We start from the raw sequence: 21080 nt of genomic DNA, 5'->3' as shown, positions 1-21080 counted from the left end.
TGCAATTTGACGTCATTCTGACCAGTGGTGTTATTTCTACAGCGGTCTGAAAGTTTAACTTTGATTATAATACAACACGCAGACATTTCCCCTTCTCAGAATGGTGACGAAGAAATTGCGCCAAGTATCTTACCGATTTATATGGAAAGGCCATATAATTAAGATACGTTACGACATTCTCATCAGCAATGGCAGCCGAAGTCACCTAATTTCGCTAACAGTTTTGCCAAAGGGGTCAGAGGGGCGGACTGAGGTTCAAGGCGCGCTCTTGACTTTGGGGTGGAAAACTGCAACCAAAAGGCGGAAGATTCGGCAATGATCAAAGGCATGAGGATGTAGAAGTCAATGGAAACCATTGCATTAAAGACGCATAATGTTTATCGACAGGACATGTGGCCTGTAGTTGAGAAAGTGTCATGATCTCTCCATTAGTGAAAGATTCCGGACTACTCCCGTATTCGGATTTCCGGGAGGGAACTGCCAAGGGGGAGGTCACCATGAGAAAAAGACTGAATAAGCAAAGAAATGATAACGTTCTAAGAGCTGGGATATGGAATGTCAGAAGTATGAGCGTTGTAGGGAAACTAGAAAATCTGAAAATAGATGGCCGCGCGGGATTAGCAGACCGGTCTGAGGCGCTGCAGTCGTGGACTGTGCGGCTGGTCCCGGCGGAGGTTCGAGTCCTCCCTCGGGCATGGGTGTCTGTGTTTGTCCTTATGATAATTTAGGTTAAGTAGTCTGTAAGCTTAGGGACTGATGACCTTAGCAGTTAAGTCCCATAAGATTTCACACATATTTGAACATTTTTTTGAAAAGGGATGCTAAGGCTAAATCTAGATATGGTGTTTTCTTTATTTTTTTTTGGTCATCAGTCTACTGACTGGTTTCATGCGGCCCGCCACGAATTCCTTTCCTGTGCTAACCTCTTCATCTCAGAGTAGCACTTGCAACCTACGTCCTCATTTATTTGCTTGACGTATTCCAAACTCTGTCTTCCTCTACAGTTTTTGCCCTCTACAGCTCCCTCTAGTACCATGGAAGTCATTCCCTCATGTCTTAGCAGATGTCCTATCATCCTGTCCCTTCTCCTTATCAGTGTTTTCCACATATTCCTTTCCGATTCTGCGTAGAACCTCCTCATTCCTTACCTTATCAGTCCACCTAATTTTCAACATTCGTCTATAGCACCACATCTCAAATGCTTCGATTCTCTTCTGTTCCGGTTTTCACACAGTCCATGTTTCACTACCATACAATGCTGTATTCCAGACGTACATCCTCAGAAATTTCTTCCTCAAATTAAGGCCGGTATTTGTTATTAGTAGACATCTCTTGGCCAGAAATGCCTTTTTTGTCATAGCGAGTCTGCTTTTGATGTCCTCCTTGTTCCGTCCGTCATCGGTTATTTTACAGCCTAGGTAGCAGAATTCCTTAACTTCATTGACTTCGTGACCATCAATCCTGATGTTAAGTTTCTCGCTGTTCTCATTTCTACTACTTCTCATTACCTTCGTCTTTCTCCGATTTACTCTCAAACCATACTCTGTACTCATTAGACTGTTCATTCCGTTTAGCAGACCATTTAATTCTTCTTCACTTTCACTCAGGATAGCAATGTCATCAGCGAATCGTATCATTGATATCCTTTCACCTTGTATTTTAATTCCACTCCTGAACCTTTCTTTTATTTCCATCATTGCTTCCTCGATGTACAGATTGAAGAGTAGGGGCGAAAGGCTACAGCCTTGTCTTACACCCTTCTTAATACGAGCACTTCGTTCTTGATCGTCCACTCTTATTATTCCCTCTTGGTTGTTGTACATATTGTATATGACCCGTCTCTCCCTATAGCTTACCCCTACTTTTTTCAGAATCTCGAACAGCTTGCACCATTTTATATTGTCGAACGCTTTTTCAAGGTCGACAAATCCTATGAAAGTGTCTTGATTTTTCTTTAGCCTTGCTTCCATTATTAGCTGTAACGTCAGAATTGCCTCTCTCGTCCCTTTACTTTTCCTAAAGCCAAACTGATCGTCACCTAGCGCATTCTCAATTTTCTTTTCCATTCTTCTGTATATTATTCTTGTAAGCAGCTTCGATGCATGAACTGTTAAGCTGATTGTGCGATAATTCCCGCACTTGTCAGCTCTTGCCGTCTTTGGAATTGCGTGGATGATGCTTTTCCGAAAGTCAGATGGTATATCGCCAGACTCATGTATTCTACACACCAACGTGAATAGTCTTTTTGTTGCCACTTCCCCCAATGATTTTAGAAATTCTGATGGAATGTTGTCTATCCCTTCTGCCTCATTTGACAGTAAGTCCTCCAAAGCTCTTTTAAATTCCGATTCTAACACTGGATCCCCTATCTCTTCTAAATCGACTCCTGTTTCTTCTTCTATCACATCAGACAAATCTTCACCCTCGTAGAGGCTTTCAATGTATTCTTTCCACCTATCTGCTCTCTCCTCTGCATTTAACAGTGGAACTCCCGTTGCACTCTTAATGTTACCACCGTTGCTTTTAATGTCACCAAAGGTTGTTTTGACTTTCCTGTGTGCTGAGTCTGTCCTTCCGACAATCATATCTTTTTCGATGTCTTCACATTTTTCCTGCAGCCATTTCGTCTTAGCTTCCCTGCACTTCCTATTTATTTCATTCCTCAGCGACTTGTATTTCTGTATTCCTGATTTTCCCGGAACATGTTTGTACTTCCTCCTTTCATCAATCAACTGAAGTATTTCTTCTGTTACCCATGGTTTCTTCGCAGCTACCTTCTTTGTACCTATGTTTTCCTTCCCAACTTCTGTGATGGCCCTTTTAAGAGATGTCCATTCCTCTTCAACTGTACTGCCTACTGCGCTATTCCTTATTGCTGTATCTATAGCGTTAGAGAACTTCAAACGTATCTCGTCATTCCTTAGTACTTCCGTATCCCACTTCTTTGCGTATTGATTCTTCCTGACTAATGTCTTGAACTTCAGCATACTCTTCATCACTACTATATTGTGATCTGAGTCTATATCTGCTCCTGGGTACGCCTTACAATCCAGTATCTGATTTCGGAATCTCTGTCTGACCATGATGTAATCTAATTGAAATCTTCCCGTATCTTCCGGCCTTTTCCAAGTATACCTCCTCCTCTTGTGATTCTTGAACAGGGTATTCGCTATTACTAGCTGAAACTTGTTACAGAACTCAATTAGCCTTTCTCCTCTTTCATTCTTTGTCCCAAGCCCATCTTCTCCTGTAACCTTTTCTTCTACTCCTTCCCCTACAACTGCATTCCAGTCGCCCATGACTATTAGATTTTCGTCCCCCTTTGCATACTGCATTACCCTTTCAATATCCTCATAAACCTTCTCTATCTGTTCATCTTCAACTTGCGACGTCGGCATGTATACCTGAACTATCGTTGTCGGTGTTGGTCTGCTGTCGATTCTGATTAGAACAATCTGGTCACTGAACTGTTCACACTAACACACCCTCTGCCCTACCTTCCTATTCATAACAAATCCTACACCTGTTATACCATTTTCTGCTGCAGTTGATATTACCCGATACTCATTTGATCAGAAATCCTTGTCTTCCTTCCACTTCACTTCACTGACGCCTACTATAACTAGATTGAGCCTTTGCATTTCCCTTTTCAGATTTTCTAGTTTCCCTACCACGTTCAAGCTTCGGACATTCCACGCCCCGACTCGTAGAACGTTATCCTTTCGTTGATTATTCAATCTTTTTCTCATGGTAACCTCCCCCTTGGCAGTCCCCTCCCAGAGATCCGAATGGGGGACTATTCCGGAATCTTTTGCCAATGGAGAGATCATCATGACACTTCTTCAAATACAGGCCACATGTCCTGTGGATACACGTTACGTGTCTTTAATGCAGTGGTTTCCATTGCCTTCTGCATCCTCATGTCGTTGATCATTGCTGATTCTTCCGCCTTTAGGGGCAATTTCCCACCCCTAGGAAAAGAGAGTGCCCTGAACCTCTATCCGCTCCTCCGCCCTCTTTGACAAGGTCGTTGGCAGAATGAGGCTGACTTCTTATGCCGGAAGTCCTCGGCCGCCAATGCTGATTATTTATCAAAGTTTAGGCAGTGGCGGGGATCGAACCCGGGACCGAAGACATTTTTTGATTATGAATCAAAGACGCTACCCCTAGACCACGGGTATCCCCTTTAAATATGGTGTAAGTGAAGTGAAATGGAAAGAACGAAAGGATTTCTGATCTGATGAGTGAAGGGTAAAATCAACAGTGGCAGAAAATGGTACAACGTGAGTAGAATTCGTAATGAATAGGAACGAAGGGCAAAGAATGACTTACTAATGAACAGATTAGTGATACGTTTGTTCTCATCATAATCGACAGCAAACCAAAACCGACAACGGTAGTTCAGGTATACAGGTCGACGGTGCAAGCCGAAGACGAAGAGATAAAATATATGAGGAGAGTGAACCGGTAATTCAGTACGTGAGATGAAAATCCAATAACCACGAGGAATTGGAATACGGTTGTAGGGGAAGGAGAAGAAAAAAGGGGTGCGGGAGAATATGGACTTGAGACTAGCAATGGAAGAAGAGAAAGTCTAATCGAGTTGTGTAATGAATTTCAGCTAGTAATAGCCAATACTCTGTTCAAGAATCGCAAGTGGCGGAGGAATACTTGGAAAAGGCTGGGAGTTACAGGGGTACTTTAGTTAGATTACATCACGGTCAGGCAGAGATTTCAAAGTCAGATACTTGATTGTAAGGCGTACACAGGAGCAGAGGTAGACTCAGATCACAATGTAGTAGAGATGAAGAGTAGGATCAAGTTTAAGAGATTAGTTAAGAATAATCAATACGCAAACCAGTGGGATACGGAAATACTAAAAAATGGAGAGATACGCGTGAAGTTCTCTGAGGCTGTAATTACTGCGATGGTTAATACCTCAGCAGACAGTTCGTTTGAGTAGGAATGGACATCTCTAAAAAGGGCAATCACGAAACTGCGAAGAAAAACATAGGTACAAAGAAGGTAACTGGGAAGAAACGTTGGGTAACACAAGAAATACTTCAGATGGCCGAGGATAGATTCAAGTAAAGAAATGATCGGAGAAATTCAGGTATATAGGAATAAGACACTTAGGAATGTCCTCCCCTGGTAGCTGAGTGGTCAGCGCGACGGAATGTCACACCTAACTGTCCGGGTTCGACTCCCGGCTGGGTCGGAAATTTTCTCTGCGGAGGGATTGGGTGTTGTGTTGTCCTTATTATCATCTTTCATACCCATAGACACGCAAGTCGCCGAAGTGGCGTCAACTCAAAAGGATTGCACCAAGCGAACGGTCTACCCGACGGGAGGCCCTAGCCACAAGGCACTTAGGAATGAAACAAATAGGAGGTACACGGAAGAGAAGGCGATATGGCTGCAAGAAAAATGCGAAGAAATCGAAGAACAAATGATTGTCGGAAAGACTGACTCAGCATATAGATAAGTCAAAATTAAAAGCAAGGGTGGTGCAACGGGAATTTTTCTGTTAAATTCAGAGGAGAGAGCGTACAGTTCTAAAGAGTACACTGAAGGTGTATATGAGGGGGAACACTTGTCGGATGAACTATAGGAGAAGAAACAGTAATGCATAGAGAAGAGACAGAGGATCCAGTGTTAGAATAAAAATTTAAAAGAGCTTCAGAAGACTGAAGATCAAATAAGACAAAAGGGATGGATAACATTCCACTGGAATTTCTAAAATCATTGGGTAAGTGGTAACAAAATGACTATTCATGTTGATGTGTAGAATGTGTGAGTCTGGCAATATACCATCAGACTTTCTGAAGAATATCATCCAAACAGTTCCGAAGACTGGAAAATCCGACAAGTCCGAGAATTATCACACAATCGGTTAAATAGCTTATGGATCCAAGTTGCTGACAAGAATAATATACAGAAGAATGTAAAAGAAAATAGAGAATCTGTTAGATGACGATCAATTTGTAAAAAGCGTTCGACTGTGTAAAATGGTGCAAGAAGTTTGAAATTCTGACAGAAATAGGGGTAAGGTATGGGCAAAGACTGGTAATCTGGTAACACGAAATATGAACAAGGATCAAGACGTAACACTAAGAATGGAAGACCAGAAACGAAGTGCACGGATTGAAGAGGGTGTGAGACAGGCGTGGGATAAAAACACAAGATGAGTGATAAGATTCGCTGATGACATTGTTAACCTTAGTGAAAGTGTAGAAGAATTACAAGATCTGTTGAATGGAATGAACAGTCTGAGTACAGAGTACGGTCAGAGTGTAAACCAAAGAAAGACGAAAGTAAAGAGAAGTGGCAGAAATGAGAGTAGCGAGAAACTTAACAGGACTGATGGTCACGAAGTACGTGAAGTTAAGGAATTCTACTGCCTAGGCAGCAAAATAACCAATGACGGACGAACAAGGACATCAGAATCAGACTAGCACTTATAAAAAGGGCATTCCTGGCCAAGAGATGTCTGTTGGTATCAAACCTAGGGCTCAGTTTGAGAAAGAAATTTCCGAGAATGTAAGTTTGGAGCATAGCAATGTGCGGTAGTGAAACACGGACTGTGGGAAAATCGGAACAGAAGAGAACCGCATTTCATAAGTGATGCTACAGAAGAATGTTGAAAATTAGGTGAACTATTAAAGGTAAAGAATGAGGAGGTCTTCCGCAGAATAGACGAAGAAGGGAATGTATTGGTTAACTCCGACAAGAAGGAGGGGCAGGATGGTAGTACATCTGTGAACAGAGCAGGGAATGACTTCCACGGTACTATAGGGGGCTGTAGAGGGTAATAACTGTAGAGCAAGACAGCGGTTTAGTGAGTCTTGCTTAGCCTTTTGACACAGCTCGCATTCATTTCACATTGAGTCACTTTCAAGTACTTTATATTGCGGTGAGCGGCAAGTGGTCAACTCCTGCTTGCTCGAGATGACACCGTGGTCTGCCCATACCCATTCAACTATTATCATAGTGTGTTCGTTGGCACGTTGTCTGAACTAGAGGTGAGCAAAACCGTTGTTTTATGGGATAGGATTAGAACCATTCACTCACTGGAATGATCTCTTTTTCATGACTTGCCATTCACCATTCGCTTGGTAAAATAAATGAAATAGACCATCTTCTCTTTCTCATTCCTGGTCATTTTTACCGCTTAACCTGTTTTGAAAAACTACAGCAAGAGGACTAATAATTTTCTGTTACATCACTTGCAGTTTTAAGGCTTCTGAAAAGTTTTACATTTCTGCGCCAGAAAGACCTAAAAATACCACAAACAAATTCTGAACAAGTGTTTAGGAAATTATAAAACTAATTCATTCTTGCTACTTTTTCATACACTACTGGCCATTAAAATTGGTACACCACGAAGATGACGTGCTACAGACGCGAAATTTAACCGACAGGAAGAAGATGCTGTGATATGCAAATGATTAGCTTTTCAGAGCATTCGCACAAGGTTGGCGCCGGTGGCGACACCTACAACCTGCTGACATGAGGAAAGTTTCCAACCGATTTCTCATACACAAACAGCAGTTGACCGGCGTTGTCTGGTGAAACGTTGTTGTGATGCCTCGTGTAGGGAGGAGAAATGCGTACCATCACGTTTTAGACTTTGATAAAGATCGGATTGTAGCCTATCGCGATTGCGGTTTATCGTATCGCGACATTGCTGCTCTCGTTGGTCGAGATCTAATGACTGTTAGCAGAATATGGAATCGGTGGGTTCAGGAGAGTAATACGGAACGCCGTGCTGGATCCCAACGGCCTCGTATCACTAGCAGACGAGATGACAGGCATCTTATCCGCATGGCGGTAACGCATCTTGCAGCGACGTCTCGATCCCTGAGTCAACAGATGGGGACTTTTGCAAGACAACAACCATCTGCACGAACAGTTCGACGACGTTTGCAGCAGCAAGGACTATCAGCTCGGAGTCCATGGCTGCGGTTACCCTTGACGCTGCGTCACAGACAGGAGCGCCTGCGATGGTGTACTCAACGACGAACCTGGGTGCACGAATGGCAAAACGTCATTTTTCCGGATGAATCCAGGTTCTGTTTACATCATCATGATGGTCGCATCCGCGTGGCGACATCGCGGTGAACGCACATTGGAAGCGTGTATTCGTAATCGCCATACTGGCGTTTCTCCTGGCGTGATGGTATGGGGTGCCATTGGTTACACGTCTCGGTCATCTCTTGTTCGCACTGATGACAGTTTGAACAGTGGACGTTACCTTTCAGATGTGTTACGACCCGTGGCTCTACCCTTCATTCGATCCCTGCGAAACCCCACATTTCAGTAGGGTAATGCACAACCGCGTGTTGCAGGTCCTGTACGGGCCTTTCTGGATACAGAAAATGTTATACTGCTGCCCTGGCCACCAAATTCTCCAGATCTCTCAGCAATTGATAACGTCTGGTCAATGGTGGCCGAGCAACTGGCTCGTCACAATACGCCAGTCACTACTTTTGATGAACTGGTATCGTGTTGAAGCTGCATGGGCAGCTGTACCTGTACACGCCATCCAAGCTCTGTTTGACTCAATGCCCAGGCGTATCATCGCCGTTATTACAGCCAGAGGTAATAGTTCTGGGTACTGTTGCCGCTATTAACCGCGCCAGAGGTGAACATACGGGCTATTAGATAAGTTCTCATGATGTTCTGGCATATCAGTGAACATAACACATAATATACACTGCATTTTTGCAGCATTTTCTGTACCATACTGTCTATTGGCATTGTATTGTATTGTATTATATTGTATGTTAACCGGGGACCTAGAAGCGACAGAGAGGCTCCGTCCCCGCCGCAGCCGCAGTGGTCCACAACCCCACGACGACTGCCGCAGTCCACTTCACCCCTCCGCCGCCCCACACCGAACCCAGGGTTATTGTGCGGTTCGGCCCCCGGCGGATCCCCCCAATGAACGTCTCACACCAGACGAGTTTAACCCCTATGTTTGCGTGCTAGAGTAATGGTGGTGTACGGTTGCATGGAGAACTTGTTTGCGCAGCAATCGCCGACATTAACTGAGGCGGAATAAGGGGAACCAGCCCGCATACGCCGAGGCAGATGGAAACCGCCTAAAAACCACACACAGACTGGTCGGCTCACTGGACATCCACACAAATTCGCCGGGCGGATTCGTGCTGGGGACCGGCGCGTCTATTGGCATACTGGGTAGTCTTCCTTGAATATTTGTTCCACACACTGATATCAGTCTAGACGCTTTTCGGATCCAAAGAGCTACTACTCCTTTTTTCCACGTCACCCATCATTCCCTTTGAAAGGATCTGTTGAATCAGTCCAGGAGAGAACCACCGACCTCTAGTACGGACCATCATGTCTCCCCATTCACGTGGTGGAAGTGACTTTCTCTTGGTAGAAAGACATTAAGAACTTACTCTGAAGAGCTAAAACATTGTAACCAAACGAACCGCGATTTTGGACGCCGCCTGGTGTCTTTGCGGGCACATGACGAGGAAACAAAAGTTTGTAAGTGGAGCAGACACCGACGGGAGATTTGAGCTGCGGATGGGAAAATCTAATGAGATAAGCGACTTTCACAAAGGGAAAATTATTATTATCCAGAGCCTGTGAACGACTATCTCGAAATTGGCGAAGCTGGTAGAATGCTGACGTGCTACTCTAGCGAGCATCTGCGAAAAGAGGTAGGAAGACAGTGAAACTACCACTAGGTGCTACATGGTTGGACGTCCAAAAATGTTCAAATGTGTATGAAATCTCATGGGATTTAACTGCTAAGGTCATCAGTCTCTAAGCTTACACACTACGTAATCTAAATTATCCTAGGGAGAATTACACAGGACTCGAACCTCCGTCGGGACCAGCCGCAGAGTCCATGACTGCATCGCCTTAGACCGCTCGGCTAGTCCTGCGCGGCTTTGGACGTCCACGACTCCTCACAGAACGTGGGGTTCGAAGGCTTGTATGCTCTGTAAATTAGGATAGATGGTGATCTGTAGCATCTCTATCAAAAGAGTAGAATGCTGGTGTACGCACAAGTGTCTCGGCGCAGATCGTTCATCGCATATTGTTGAACATGGAGCTCCGCAGCAGACAACACCTACGTGTCCATATGGCGACCGAACAACATCGTCTATTACAATTGCAGTGGACAAAAGTCCATCGGGATTCGACCGTCGATCAATTGAAACGTGTCGGCTGTTCGGGTGAATCACAATTTTGCTACACTGGGTCGATGGTAGTCTCCACAAACGCCGTCATCGAAATGAACGGCGGCCCGAAACGTGCAGCACACAATGCACGCAGCCTGTTTGGAGCAGTATTATGCTATGGGAGACATTCTCCTGCTCTTGCATGGGACCCGTCTAGTAATCGAAGACACACTGACAGCCGCGAACCACCTGCGTCCCTTCATGCTGGGTGCCCTCCCCGACGGCTATGTCATAAAAAAAAATCAAATGTGTGTGAAATCTTATCGGACGTAAGTGCTAAGGTCATTAGTCCCTAAGCTTACACACTACTTAACCTAAATTATCCTAAGGACAAACCCACACACACACACATGCCCCAGGGAGGACTCGAACCTCCGCCGCGACCAGCCGCACAGTCTATGACTGCAGCGCCTCAGACCGCTCGGCGCGATGTCATCTTTCAGCAGTATAACTGGCCGTGTCTCGGAGCCAAAACGGTGCTACAGCGATTTGAGGGGCATTATAGCGAACTCACGATGATGTCTCGACGACGAAATTCGCTTCTTGTAAATCCTATGGCATGTATCTGTGTCGCTGTCGGGCACCATCAATGTGTGCGCAAATCAGCGGCCCGTTATTTACGCGAATTACGTGACCTGTGCGTAGACATCTAACGCTGCATACCTACCAAAGAAGTGTTGGATACCTGGTACGCAGTACCAGTGATGTATTTCATTCCAATGATGGACAAACAATCTATTAAGCAGGTTGACATGATGTTTTGTCTCATCAGTGCATTACCTACTAATGAACATCTACACCGGATTGGACTTAGTGTTGTCCATGCGGTTAATTGGTCACGCTTCCGCACAAATTTTCCTTCAGTGATCATCTGGCGAACTGGCTATGGCTGCGGAATCAACTTGCTTTCATCACCATGATTTCCATGGCTGCTTACACCACCGACGTTATCCTACGGTCTGATTCCCCCTACTTTCCGAAGTCGAAGACTGATTCTGTGTTGTCATTAATTACTCATTTTGTACATTTTGTTGTTGCTGGCGTAAGGGGAGAGGCTGACTTTTTGACATTTCAGCAGTACATGCTTTCTGTATACTGGAAAGCGTCGCAGTTGCCCCGATATCGCGACAATTCTAGTAACACTTCATTCTTACCATCAGGAGTCAAAACGTCAAAGATGTCACTTTGCTGGACAGGTTCGATACAAGCAGTGATCATAAATTAATAAGAACGAGATTTCAACTGAATGGAAAAGGTGAAAGACTGAAACTAATTAAAGGAAAAAGGAAAATTTTATGATTAATACTCTCGAAGTAGGGAAAGGAAAATTTCATGAAAAAATTAAGAGAAAATTAAGAGAATGTGAAGCGGGAGCAGTAACAAAGATACTAATCACAACAGCTGAAGAAGTGGGTGGTGGCTTTCGCAACTCTCAAAGCCAATCAAAGAAGCTGACAAATAAAACGGTAAGTTTAGTGGACATGGGAACAAATATGAAAGGAGAAACAGACAACGTTAAGGTGGAATATCCAGAAGTATGCAAGGCTCTGAGAAAGTGCATGAAAGCTGAGATCAAGAAATATGAAGAAGATAAGCTACAAGTCAGTCTTGAAAATAAATCTCGTTAAAGGCAGCCAAGCGGAAGCTTACGATTGGAAAGAAGCAGCTAATAGCGTTAGAAACAGACCAAGGCCAAATTATAGATAAGAAAGATACACTCGAATACATTGAAAGTTTTTATAGTAAGCTGTACAGCAAATTCAGGGACGAATTGAATGCCTGTGCTTCCCAGATCCCAGTAATACTCCCCTCAGAAGCAAAACATGCTATAGACAAGATGATAAAAGAAGCCACTCTAGGTAGTTACGACCTCTCAGCCAATACTTTAAAGTCGATGGATGTCGAATCTCTAAATCATTTAGCTAAAATATTCTTCAAATTATTTGCATAGTGGAAAATTACCAAGAGTTTGCAATAAAGCCATAATAATCTTAATGCATAAGAAAGGTAGTACTAAAGATATAAAGAACTGTCGCCCTATCAGCCCCCTGTTCAAACTGAACAAAGTTTTGATGTAATTTTGACTTGACCGTGACCAACCCATTGAGCAAGCTGGGCTGTGCCCAACATTTAGCACAGTCGATCATATCGTCACTTTACGCGAAACAATTAGTAGAACAAATGGGTACCACCGAGCCCTTTGCCTTGCCTCCATAGTTTTTCAAAAGGCATTCGATTCGATGTCACCAAGCTGTGTTTGAGGCTAACAGAGGAAGGAATACAACAGGCTACATTAAAGTTTTTACGACATATACAAAACATCCATAGCGTTTCTAATTGTAGTTCAAGAAAGAAGTTAATTTTCTCTCTAAAAGGAGGTAAAACGAGGTGACTCCATATCTCCAAAACTGTTTACAACAGTCCTCGAAAAAGCAATTTCTAAATTAGATTTGAAAACAAAGGAAATACACTACTAGCCATTAAAATTGCTACACCAAGAAGAAATGCAGATGATAAACTGGTATTTATTGGACAAATATACTAGAACTGACGTGTGATCACATTTTCACGCAATTTTGGTGCATAGATCCCGAGAAATCAGTACCTAGAACAACAGCCTCTGGCCGTAATAACGGCCTCGATACGCCTGGACATTGAGTCAAACAAAGCTTAGATGGCGTGTACAGGTACAGTTGCCCATGCAGCTTCAACACGATACCACAGTTCATCAAGACTAGTGACTGGCATATTGTGACGAGCCAGTTGCTCGGCCACCATTGACCAGACGTCTTCAATTGGTGAGAGATCTGGAGAATGTGCTGGCCAGGGCAGCAGTCGAACATTTTCTGTATCCAGAAAGGCCCGTACAAGACCTGCAACATGTGGTCGCGCATTATCCTGCTGAACTGTAGGGTTTCGCAGGGATCGAATGAAAGGTAGAGCCACGGGTTGTATCGCATCTGAAATGTAACGTCCACTGTACAAAGTGCCGTCAATGCGAACGTGACCGAGACGTGTAACCAATGCCACCAAATGCCATCACGCCGGGTGATACGCCAGTATGGTGATGACGAATACACTCTTCCAATGTGCGTTCACCGCGATGTCGCCAAACACGGATGCGACCGTCATGATGCTGTAAACAGAACCTGGATTCATCCGAAAAAATGACGTTTTGCCATTCGTGCACCCAGGTTCGTCGTTGAGTACAGCATCGCAGGCGCTCCTGTCTGTGATGCAGCGTTAAGGGTAACCGCAGCCATGGTCTCCGAGCTGATAGTCCGTGCTGCTGCAAACGTAGTCGAACTGTTCGTGAAGATGGTTGTTGTCTTGCAAAAGTCCCCATCTGTTGATCAGGGATCGAGACGTGGCTGCACGATCCGTTACAGCCATGCGAATAAGATGCCTGTCATCTCGACTGCTGGTGATACGAGGCCGTTGGGATTCAGCACGGCGTTCCGTATTACCCTCCTGAACCCACCGATTCCATATTCTGCTAACAGTCATTGGATCTCGACCAACGCGAGCAGCAATGTCGCGATTCGATAAACCGCAATCGCGATAGGCTACAAACCGACCTTTAACAAAGTCGGACTCGTGATGGTACGCATTTGTCCTCCTTACACGAGGCAGCACAACAACTTTTCACCAGGCAACGCCGGTCAACTGCTGTTTGTGTATGAGAAATCGGTTGGAAACTTTCCTCATGTCAGCACGTTGCAGGTGTCGCCACCGGCGCCAACCTTGTGTGAATGCTCTGAAAAGCTAATCATTTTCATATCACAGCATCTTCTTCCTGTCGGTTAAATTTCGCGTCTGTAGCACGTCATCTTCGTGGTGTAGCAATTTTCATGTCCAGTAGTGTAAATATTCTGGGGAAGACATTAAATAAGCTGAGGTTCGCTGATGATGTTGTACTAGTTGCATATAGAATAGAAGACCGTTAAATAACGGTTAGTGAACTTGCTTCAGTCTGCTCTGAAGTTGGCCTACAAATGAACTATGATAAAAAGAAGATAATAATGAATGAATGAGCACTAGAGGGATATGTGTCTGCTGAAAGTATGCAACAAATCACAGAATGTGTATACCTGCTAAATACGAAAGGACACCTGAAACACAGAAACATTTCGACTTATTAAATTAGATGGGTAAGCTTATGGAAGATACTCCTCAGTTTTAAAGTCAAAGATGTCGGCCGAGCTGAAGAGAACAGTTTTACACCAATGTACTGTGGAGTAATGGGCGAGTTGTGGCACCCTGGAAATATTCCGAGTTCGGAGTTGGCGTGGCCGCATGGGATGTTCAGCTAGCCGGGGATGGTCAGCAACCACGTGGTACCGAACATTAGCTGGAGCACGAGGGGTAGCTCCAGCACGTGGCTGGGAATTCCATGCTGACGCTGTGTCGAGGACTGTGCTTTGTTCAAATGGTTCAAATGGCTCTGAGCGTTATGGACTTAATTTCTGAGGTCATCAGTCCCCTAGAACTTAGAACTACTTAAACCTAACTAACCTAAGGACATCACACACATCCATGCCTGAGGCAGGATTCGAACCTGCGACCGTAGCGGTTCCAGACTGCAGCGCCTAGAACCGCTCGGCCACCCTGGCCGGCGACTGTGCTTCGTATCGATGAAGGAGATTTGTATGCCGGGATTGCCAAAGATGGCGGACTTTGTGAAACCATAATGGCAGACATTTCATAGTTCATGTAAAAATTAATAATAGCCAGAGGAATCATGATACCTTAAAAAGAGACCTATATATTACCATTATTTGCACGAAGATTCTGATGGTGTAATCAGATTTTCAATATCTTTATTAGTTTAAAGTTTAGTATCTGACTGTAAATTATACAAGTAACTCCCAGCAACTAATTTCCAAAATGATATGGTTCATCTGAATATGTCGATCAACGTGTCTTTAGAAAGCTATTGCCGACCGATGTGGCCGACAGGTTCCAGGCGCTTCAGTCCGGAAGCGCGCTGCTGCTACAGTCGCAGATTGGAATCCTGCCTCAGGCATGGATGTGTCTGATGTCCTTAGGTTACTTAGGTTTAAGTAGTTCTAGGTCTAGGGGACCTATGACCCCTAGATGTTAGATCCCATAGTGCTCAGAGCCATTGTTTAAAAAGCTATTAGTGTAAACCTAAATTGGTATGAATTACAGGCATGTAACTTGAATAGTACATGAGTTATTGGGGGTCAAAGTGGCCGATTACTATTGATCGCGTCAGACCATAAGTACTCCACAGTTACACAGAGAAACGGTAGCAGCATGCTTAAAAATGTCCTATTCATGAAGAATCTGCTCAAATATTTACTGTGTTTTAGAAAATACAGAGGCATTATGACTCTGGCCTCGGAATGGACAGTGTCTTCAAAGGAGGGTATAAGATGAACATCAACAAAAGCATAACTAGGATAATGGAATGTAGTCGAATTAAGTCGGGTGATGCTGAGGAATTAGATTAGGAAATGAGACACTTAAAGTAGTAAAGGAGTTTTGCTATTTGGGGAGCAAAATAACTGATGATGCTCGAAGTAGAGAGGATATAAAATGTAGACTGGCAATGGCAAGGAAAGCGTTTCTGAAGGAGAAAAATTTCTTAACATCGAGTATAGATTTAAATGTCAGGAAGTCGTTTCTGAAAGTATTTGTACGGAGTGTAGCCATGTATGGATGTGAAACATGGACGATAAATCGTTTAGACAAGAAGGGAATAGAAGCTTTCGAAATGTGGTGCTACAGAAGAATGCTGAAGATTAGATGGGTAGATCACATAACTAATGAGGAGGTATTGAACAGCATTGGGCAGAAGAGGAGCTTGTGGCACAACTTGACTAGAAGAAGGGATCGGTTGGTAGGACATGTTCTGAGACATCGAGGGATCACCAATTTAGTATTGGAGGGCAGCGTGGAGGGTAAAAATCGTAGAGGGAGACCAAGAGATGGATACACTAAGCAGATTCAGAAGGATGTAGGTTGCAGTAGATAGTGGGAGATGAAGAAGCTTGCACAGGATAGAGTAGCATGGAGAGCTGCATCAAACCAGTCTCAGGACTGAAGACCACAACAACAACATGTTTATTTAATCCGTTTTTGTATTGAATAATGTGTGTTAGATCGTGTTTATAGTCCAGCCGTAGGAATATTTCTTTAATTGCAAGTTATTTAAATGTAAATCCAGTGTTTCTTGTGTGTTTCAATATATTTGTGAGTGTACGTTGGCTTGGAGACATGGCGGGAGCGATCTAGCCAATCACAGCGCTCGTTACTACGTTAGACGACTACCGAAGTCGATGGAGAGACTGTATGGAAGTGGGGGAGGAGCAGCGGGTCGCAGAGGACGCGGGAGAGTGCTGGACGGGAAGTCGAGATGGAGGGAAAGACTTGGAGAGTGTTGTGCTGTTTGCATGTGGTCACGGAAAAGTAAACTTTGTGCACTTTGTGAGACTTCCGTGGCGTCTTCAGTGAAGACGTAGTACGCTTTTAGAAGTGAATATATCACGAGCTATGTCGTTGCTCATAACTAAATACGTGAAGTAGGAATCTATTGTTTCCCTGTTATTCGACTTATATTTTATTTAATTGCCGGGCCATCGACACCAATAAGTGTTTTGGAGTAATAAATGGCGTTCTTAAAGGCACTTCTGCTAGCGTTCTCATCATTTAAAGTAGATTTTATTTAATTGCAATCTTTCATTTATAAATTTCTATGTTACATTCAAAATTCGCAATTGCCGAGTGATAGGAACCTTCGACCATTCCATTCATGTGTGTATTCATATTGTGTTCTGTAGACTCAGCAGTATTTGGCACGTAATGCGACAACTACGTATCCCAGCCCCTACACAACGAATCAAGCCAAAACCTTTAATATTTCAACTCTGAGTCTGAGGATACCTAGTTAAGGGCCACCAATAATTTTTTATTAGAAAGCTCGCAGTATACTGCTAGTAACGGCTGTGACACACGAACATTGAATGAGTTCGTTGAAACTTCCTGGCGGATTAAAACGGTGTGACGGACCGAGACTCGAAGTCGGGACCCTTGCCTTTCGCGGGCAAGCGCTCTACCAACTGAGCTACCCAAGCACGACTCACGCCCCGTCCTCACAGCTTTAATTCCGCCAGTACCTCGTCTCCTACCTTCCAAACTTCACAGAAGCTCTCCTGCGAACCTTGCAGAACCAGCACTCCTGGAAGAAAGGACATTGCGGAGACATGGCTTAGCCACAGCCTGGGGGATTCATTCATCTGCCAGGAAGTTTCATATCAGTGCACACTCCGCTGTAGAGTCAAAATTTCATTCTAAATGAGTTCGTTCTCAGAAAAGTAATAGCAGCCCAAGGAGAAAGGGGAAGGTCAAAGTTGTCAAATGTTCAAAATGTGTGTGAAATCTTATGGGACTTAACTGCTAAGGTCTTCAGTCCCTAAGCTTACACACTACTTAACCTATATTATCCTAAGGACAAACACACACACCCATGCCCGAAGGAGGTTTCGAACCTCTGCCGGGACCAACCCCACAGTCCATGACTGCAGCGACCTAGCCGGCCGATGTGGCCAAGCGGTTGTAGGCGCTTCAGTCTGGAACCCGCGGCTGCTCCGGTCACAGGTTCGAATCCTGCCTCGGGCAGGATGTGTTTGATGTCCTTAGGTTAGTTAGGTTTAAGTAGTTCTAAGTTCTAGGGGACTGATGACCTCAGATGTTAAGTCCAATAGTGCTCAGCCATTTTTTGCAGCGCCCAAGACCGCTCGGCTAAACCTGCGCGGCGTCAGAATTTTCCTACACAAAGAAAACAGAGAGAAAGCAGCTGATATGAAGAAGAGAACAAAGGACAGTGACATAATAGAGGGAGTGAGTACCTTGAAATGCCGGTATCCTGGTCATGTCGCTCGAAGAACAGATGGCAGGTGGTCAAAATAAGCACTAGATTGGAGTGCAGTTTACCAAAAATAACCAAAGGGGAGACCACCTGGCAGGTAACACAGAGATTTAAAGAAGACATCCGGATTTAACTAGCAACGTGAAGCTCAAGATCAGCAGAAACGGAAGAACCTGGCCGACTCAAAGGGGCACTTTACCAAATGATGGAACTGGCTGACGACGTGATACTTGATCATGGGTATCTTAAAATGGATAATAAAAAGATATATACAGGTTGTTCTGAGCAGACTAAACTGGAGATGAGAAAAAACTCTATATTGTTTCATGGATAGCCAATATACTTGAGCCATGGCTGATCGTGTTATGCTTTGCAATAAACCCTGGTTGCTATTCTGTGATTAGGTTCCCTCAGTTATCGCGATTATGCTGTTATTCTCTCTCTCTCTGCAAGTGGCAATAGCAGCGTGTATCGATACTCGCACCCTTGCACTATCTTTGGCCTCGCGTTTATAGTTTCCAGCTGTGCCGTGTGCGGGCAGTTGGTCGGTTGTAGAGGTGTACAAATACCCCTTGCAGCCTGCTTGCCCCTAGCTCCTCTGCAGCCATTCATGCAGGTCAGCCTGCCGCGACGTAAACACAAGAGTGCGCGTGTACTGAGGCGTAGTGGGCAATGCGGGCGATACGGGCTCCCGCAAGCCCGGGCTACCTGGGTTCCCGCAAGCCTGCCAAGCTTCACGGGACCCGCTCAGCTTGCTGCGCCTGACGACAGGTTGCGCTGTCAAGCTACCGTGACTAGAGTAGCCAGGTAGTTAGCCTGCAGTTCATTTATCGCAACGGTGGAGCAGCACAATGAATAGGTCGAACTTTAGTGAGATTGAAAACAAATTGACAACTGGCGAATACATGCTGGTAACGAAACAGAGCACAAGTGCCGCATGGGAAACGTTTTCGTGTGTTTATGATGCCGCTTCAAATAAATCGGTAGTTGTGTCTCAATGCAAACTATGTAAAAAGCTCTTAAGTACTTATTCGGGAACCTCGAGTATGTTACGACATGAGTGCAAATTTGACAAGCAGTTCCCTCATTCCGTAAATATCTTGAAAGAGGACAAAGATTTAGTGGCCGAAAAGTGCGTCGAAATGTGTGCTAAGGACCTGAGACCATTTAGCAGTATAGAGGGAGAAGGATTTCTTAATTTAGGGCAGACACTGATCGACATAGGTAAAAAATATGGCTCAGTTGATATTAAAAATGTTATGCCTTCCCGAGTGACAGCAGCTAGGAAAGTTCAAACCTTAGCTGATAAAGTGCGCGGCAAAATGCTCCCAGATACAGTGCATGCGATTAGTTCTGGTATATGTGCCGGTACAATTGATCTATGGACAGACAATTACAAAGGGGTGCATTACATGTCCGTGACAACGCATTACATAAATTCAGACTGGCGTTTGAATAAATATGTATTGATTTGCTCTGCGTTACCTGACTGCCCAAAAACTGGCTCGAATATTCGAAACGAGTTGGAAGATGGCTTAGAAACTATGGGTGTTTCTCGTGAAGACATTTCCAAAATTACGTTTGTCACAGACCAGGGCAGTAACATTGTCAAAGCTCTCGAAATATATCAGCGTCTTCCATGCATGGCTCATAGTATAAACACAGTCTTGAAACATGTTCTGAGCGAACAGTTTCTGAAGGAAAATGTTCCAAATATATTAGTCATTCTTAATACGTTAAAAAAACGCCATTGTTGTAATGATTCCCACAACAACTCTTGTGTAATTTCCGCGACACTCTTTCCCCTGTTTCACGATAATACCAAACCAGCTGCCCTTATGTAGACTCTTTCGACCTCTACGGTTTCGTACTTCAAGAGAAGAGGTCTCTGTGTGAGACTGAACTCATCTTTAAAGCAGTGGGTTTCAACTCGTTGGAATAGTTATTTTGACATGCTTGTATCAGTCCATTCTCAGATTGATTCAGTGAAGGCTGTTTTACATAATGAAGGTGCCTCTGATAAGATGCTGGGTTATGACCACCATATAACTGGCCAGCTTATAGAATTTCTTAAGCCGTTTAAAGAAGCCACAGTTGATTTAGAGGGTGACAAGGAGCCAACCCTACATTTAGTTCTACCGTGGTTTTATGCCTTAAAAACTCACTGTACCGTACGGGATAACGATGAAGAGGTTTGTAATTTTATTCCATCTGAATATTGTAGAACTACTTGTGAAATATGTATGTTGAGAAAATGTATTTTCAGGACATGAAACCTTTGAAACAAGCCGCCGATGCCTTCCTAGAATAGAAAATGTGCGTTAGTATGTTGCATGAAATTGCAACGTTTATGGTGGCTAACTACCGCACATTAAGAAAGTTAACCGAGGATGAAAAAATTGAAGTTTACCAAGCAGCACGACAGATGTGTGCTGAAGGTACGCTCCTAAGATAATGCATATATTCTTCACTTACATGTACATGGTTACTCTGCAAGTCACACGCAAGTGCTTGGTTGAGGGTTCATCGAACCACTTTCAACTTATTTGTCTCCTATTCTCGAATTTCGGGCGGGATAAACACCTACATCTCTCCGTCTGAGCGCTGCTTTTTTGTATTTTATTCTGATGATCATTTCTTCCAATGTAGATGGGACTCAACAATATATCTTCGAATTCGGAGGTGTAAGTTGGTGATCGAAATTTCATCCATAGATCGCGCCACGTTAAAAAAACGCCATTGTTGTAATGATTCCCACAACAACTCTTGTGTAATTTCCGCGACGCTCTTTCCCCTGTTTCACGATAACACCAAGCCAGCTGCCCTTATGTAGACTCTTTCGACCTCTTCCGTCAATCGTAAGGCTCTCCAACTGCGTAGCAATGCTCCAAAAGAGTGTTTCGTCATTAAAACGCCTACAGCATTTTCTGTGTGTCCATTCCTATTTAAGTAGGTCGTAACTGTAA

This window comes from Schistocerca piceifrons, chromosome 9 (assembly GCF_021461385.2).
Source record: "Schistocerca piceifrons isolate TAMUIC-IGC-003096 chromosome 9, iqSchPice1.1, whole genome shotgun sequence".
Lineage (NCBI taxonomy): Eukaryota > Metazoa > Arthropoda > Insecta > Orthoptera > Acrididae > Schistocerca > Schistocerca piceifrons.
The sequence above is the reverse complement of the archived record's forward strand: the minus strand, read 5'-3'. Positions refer to the sequence as shown.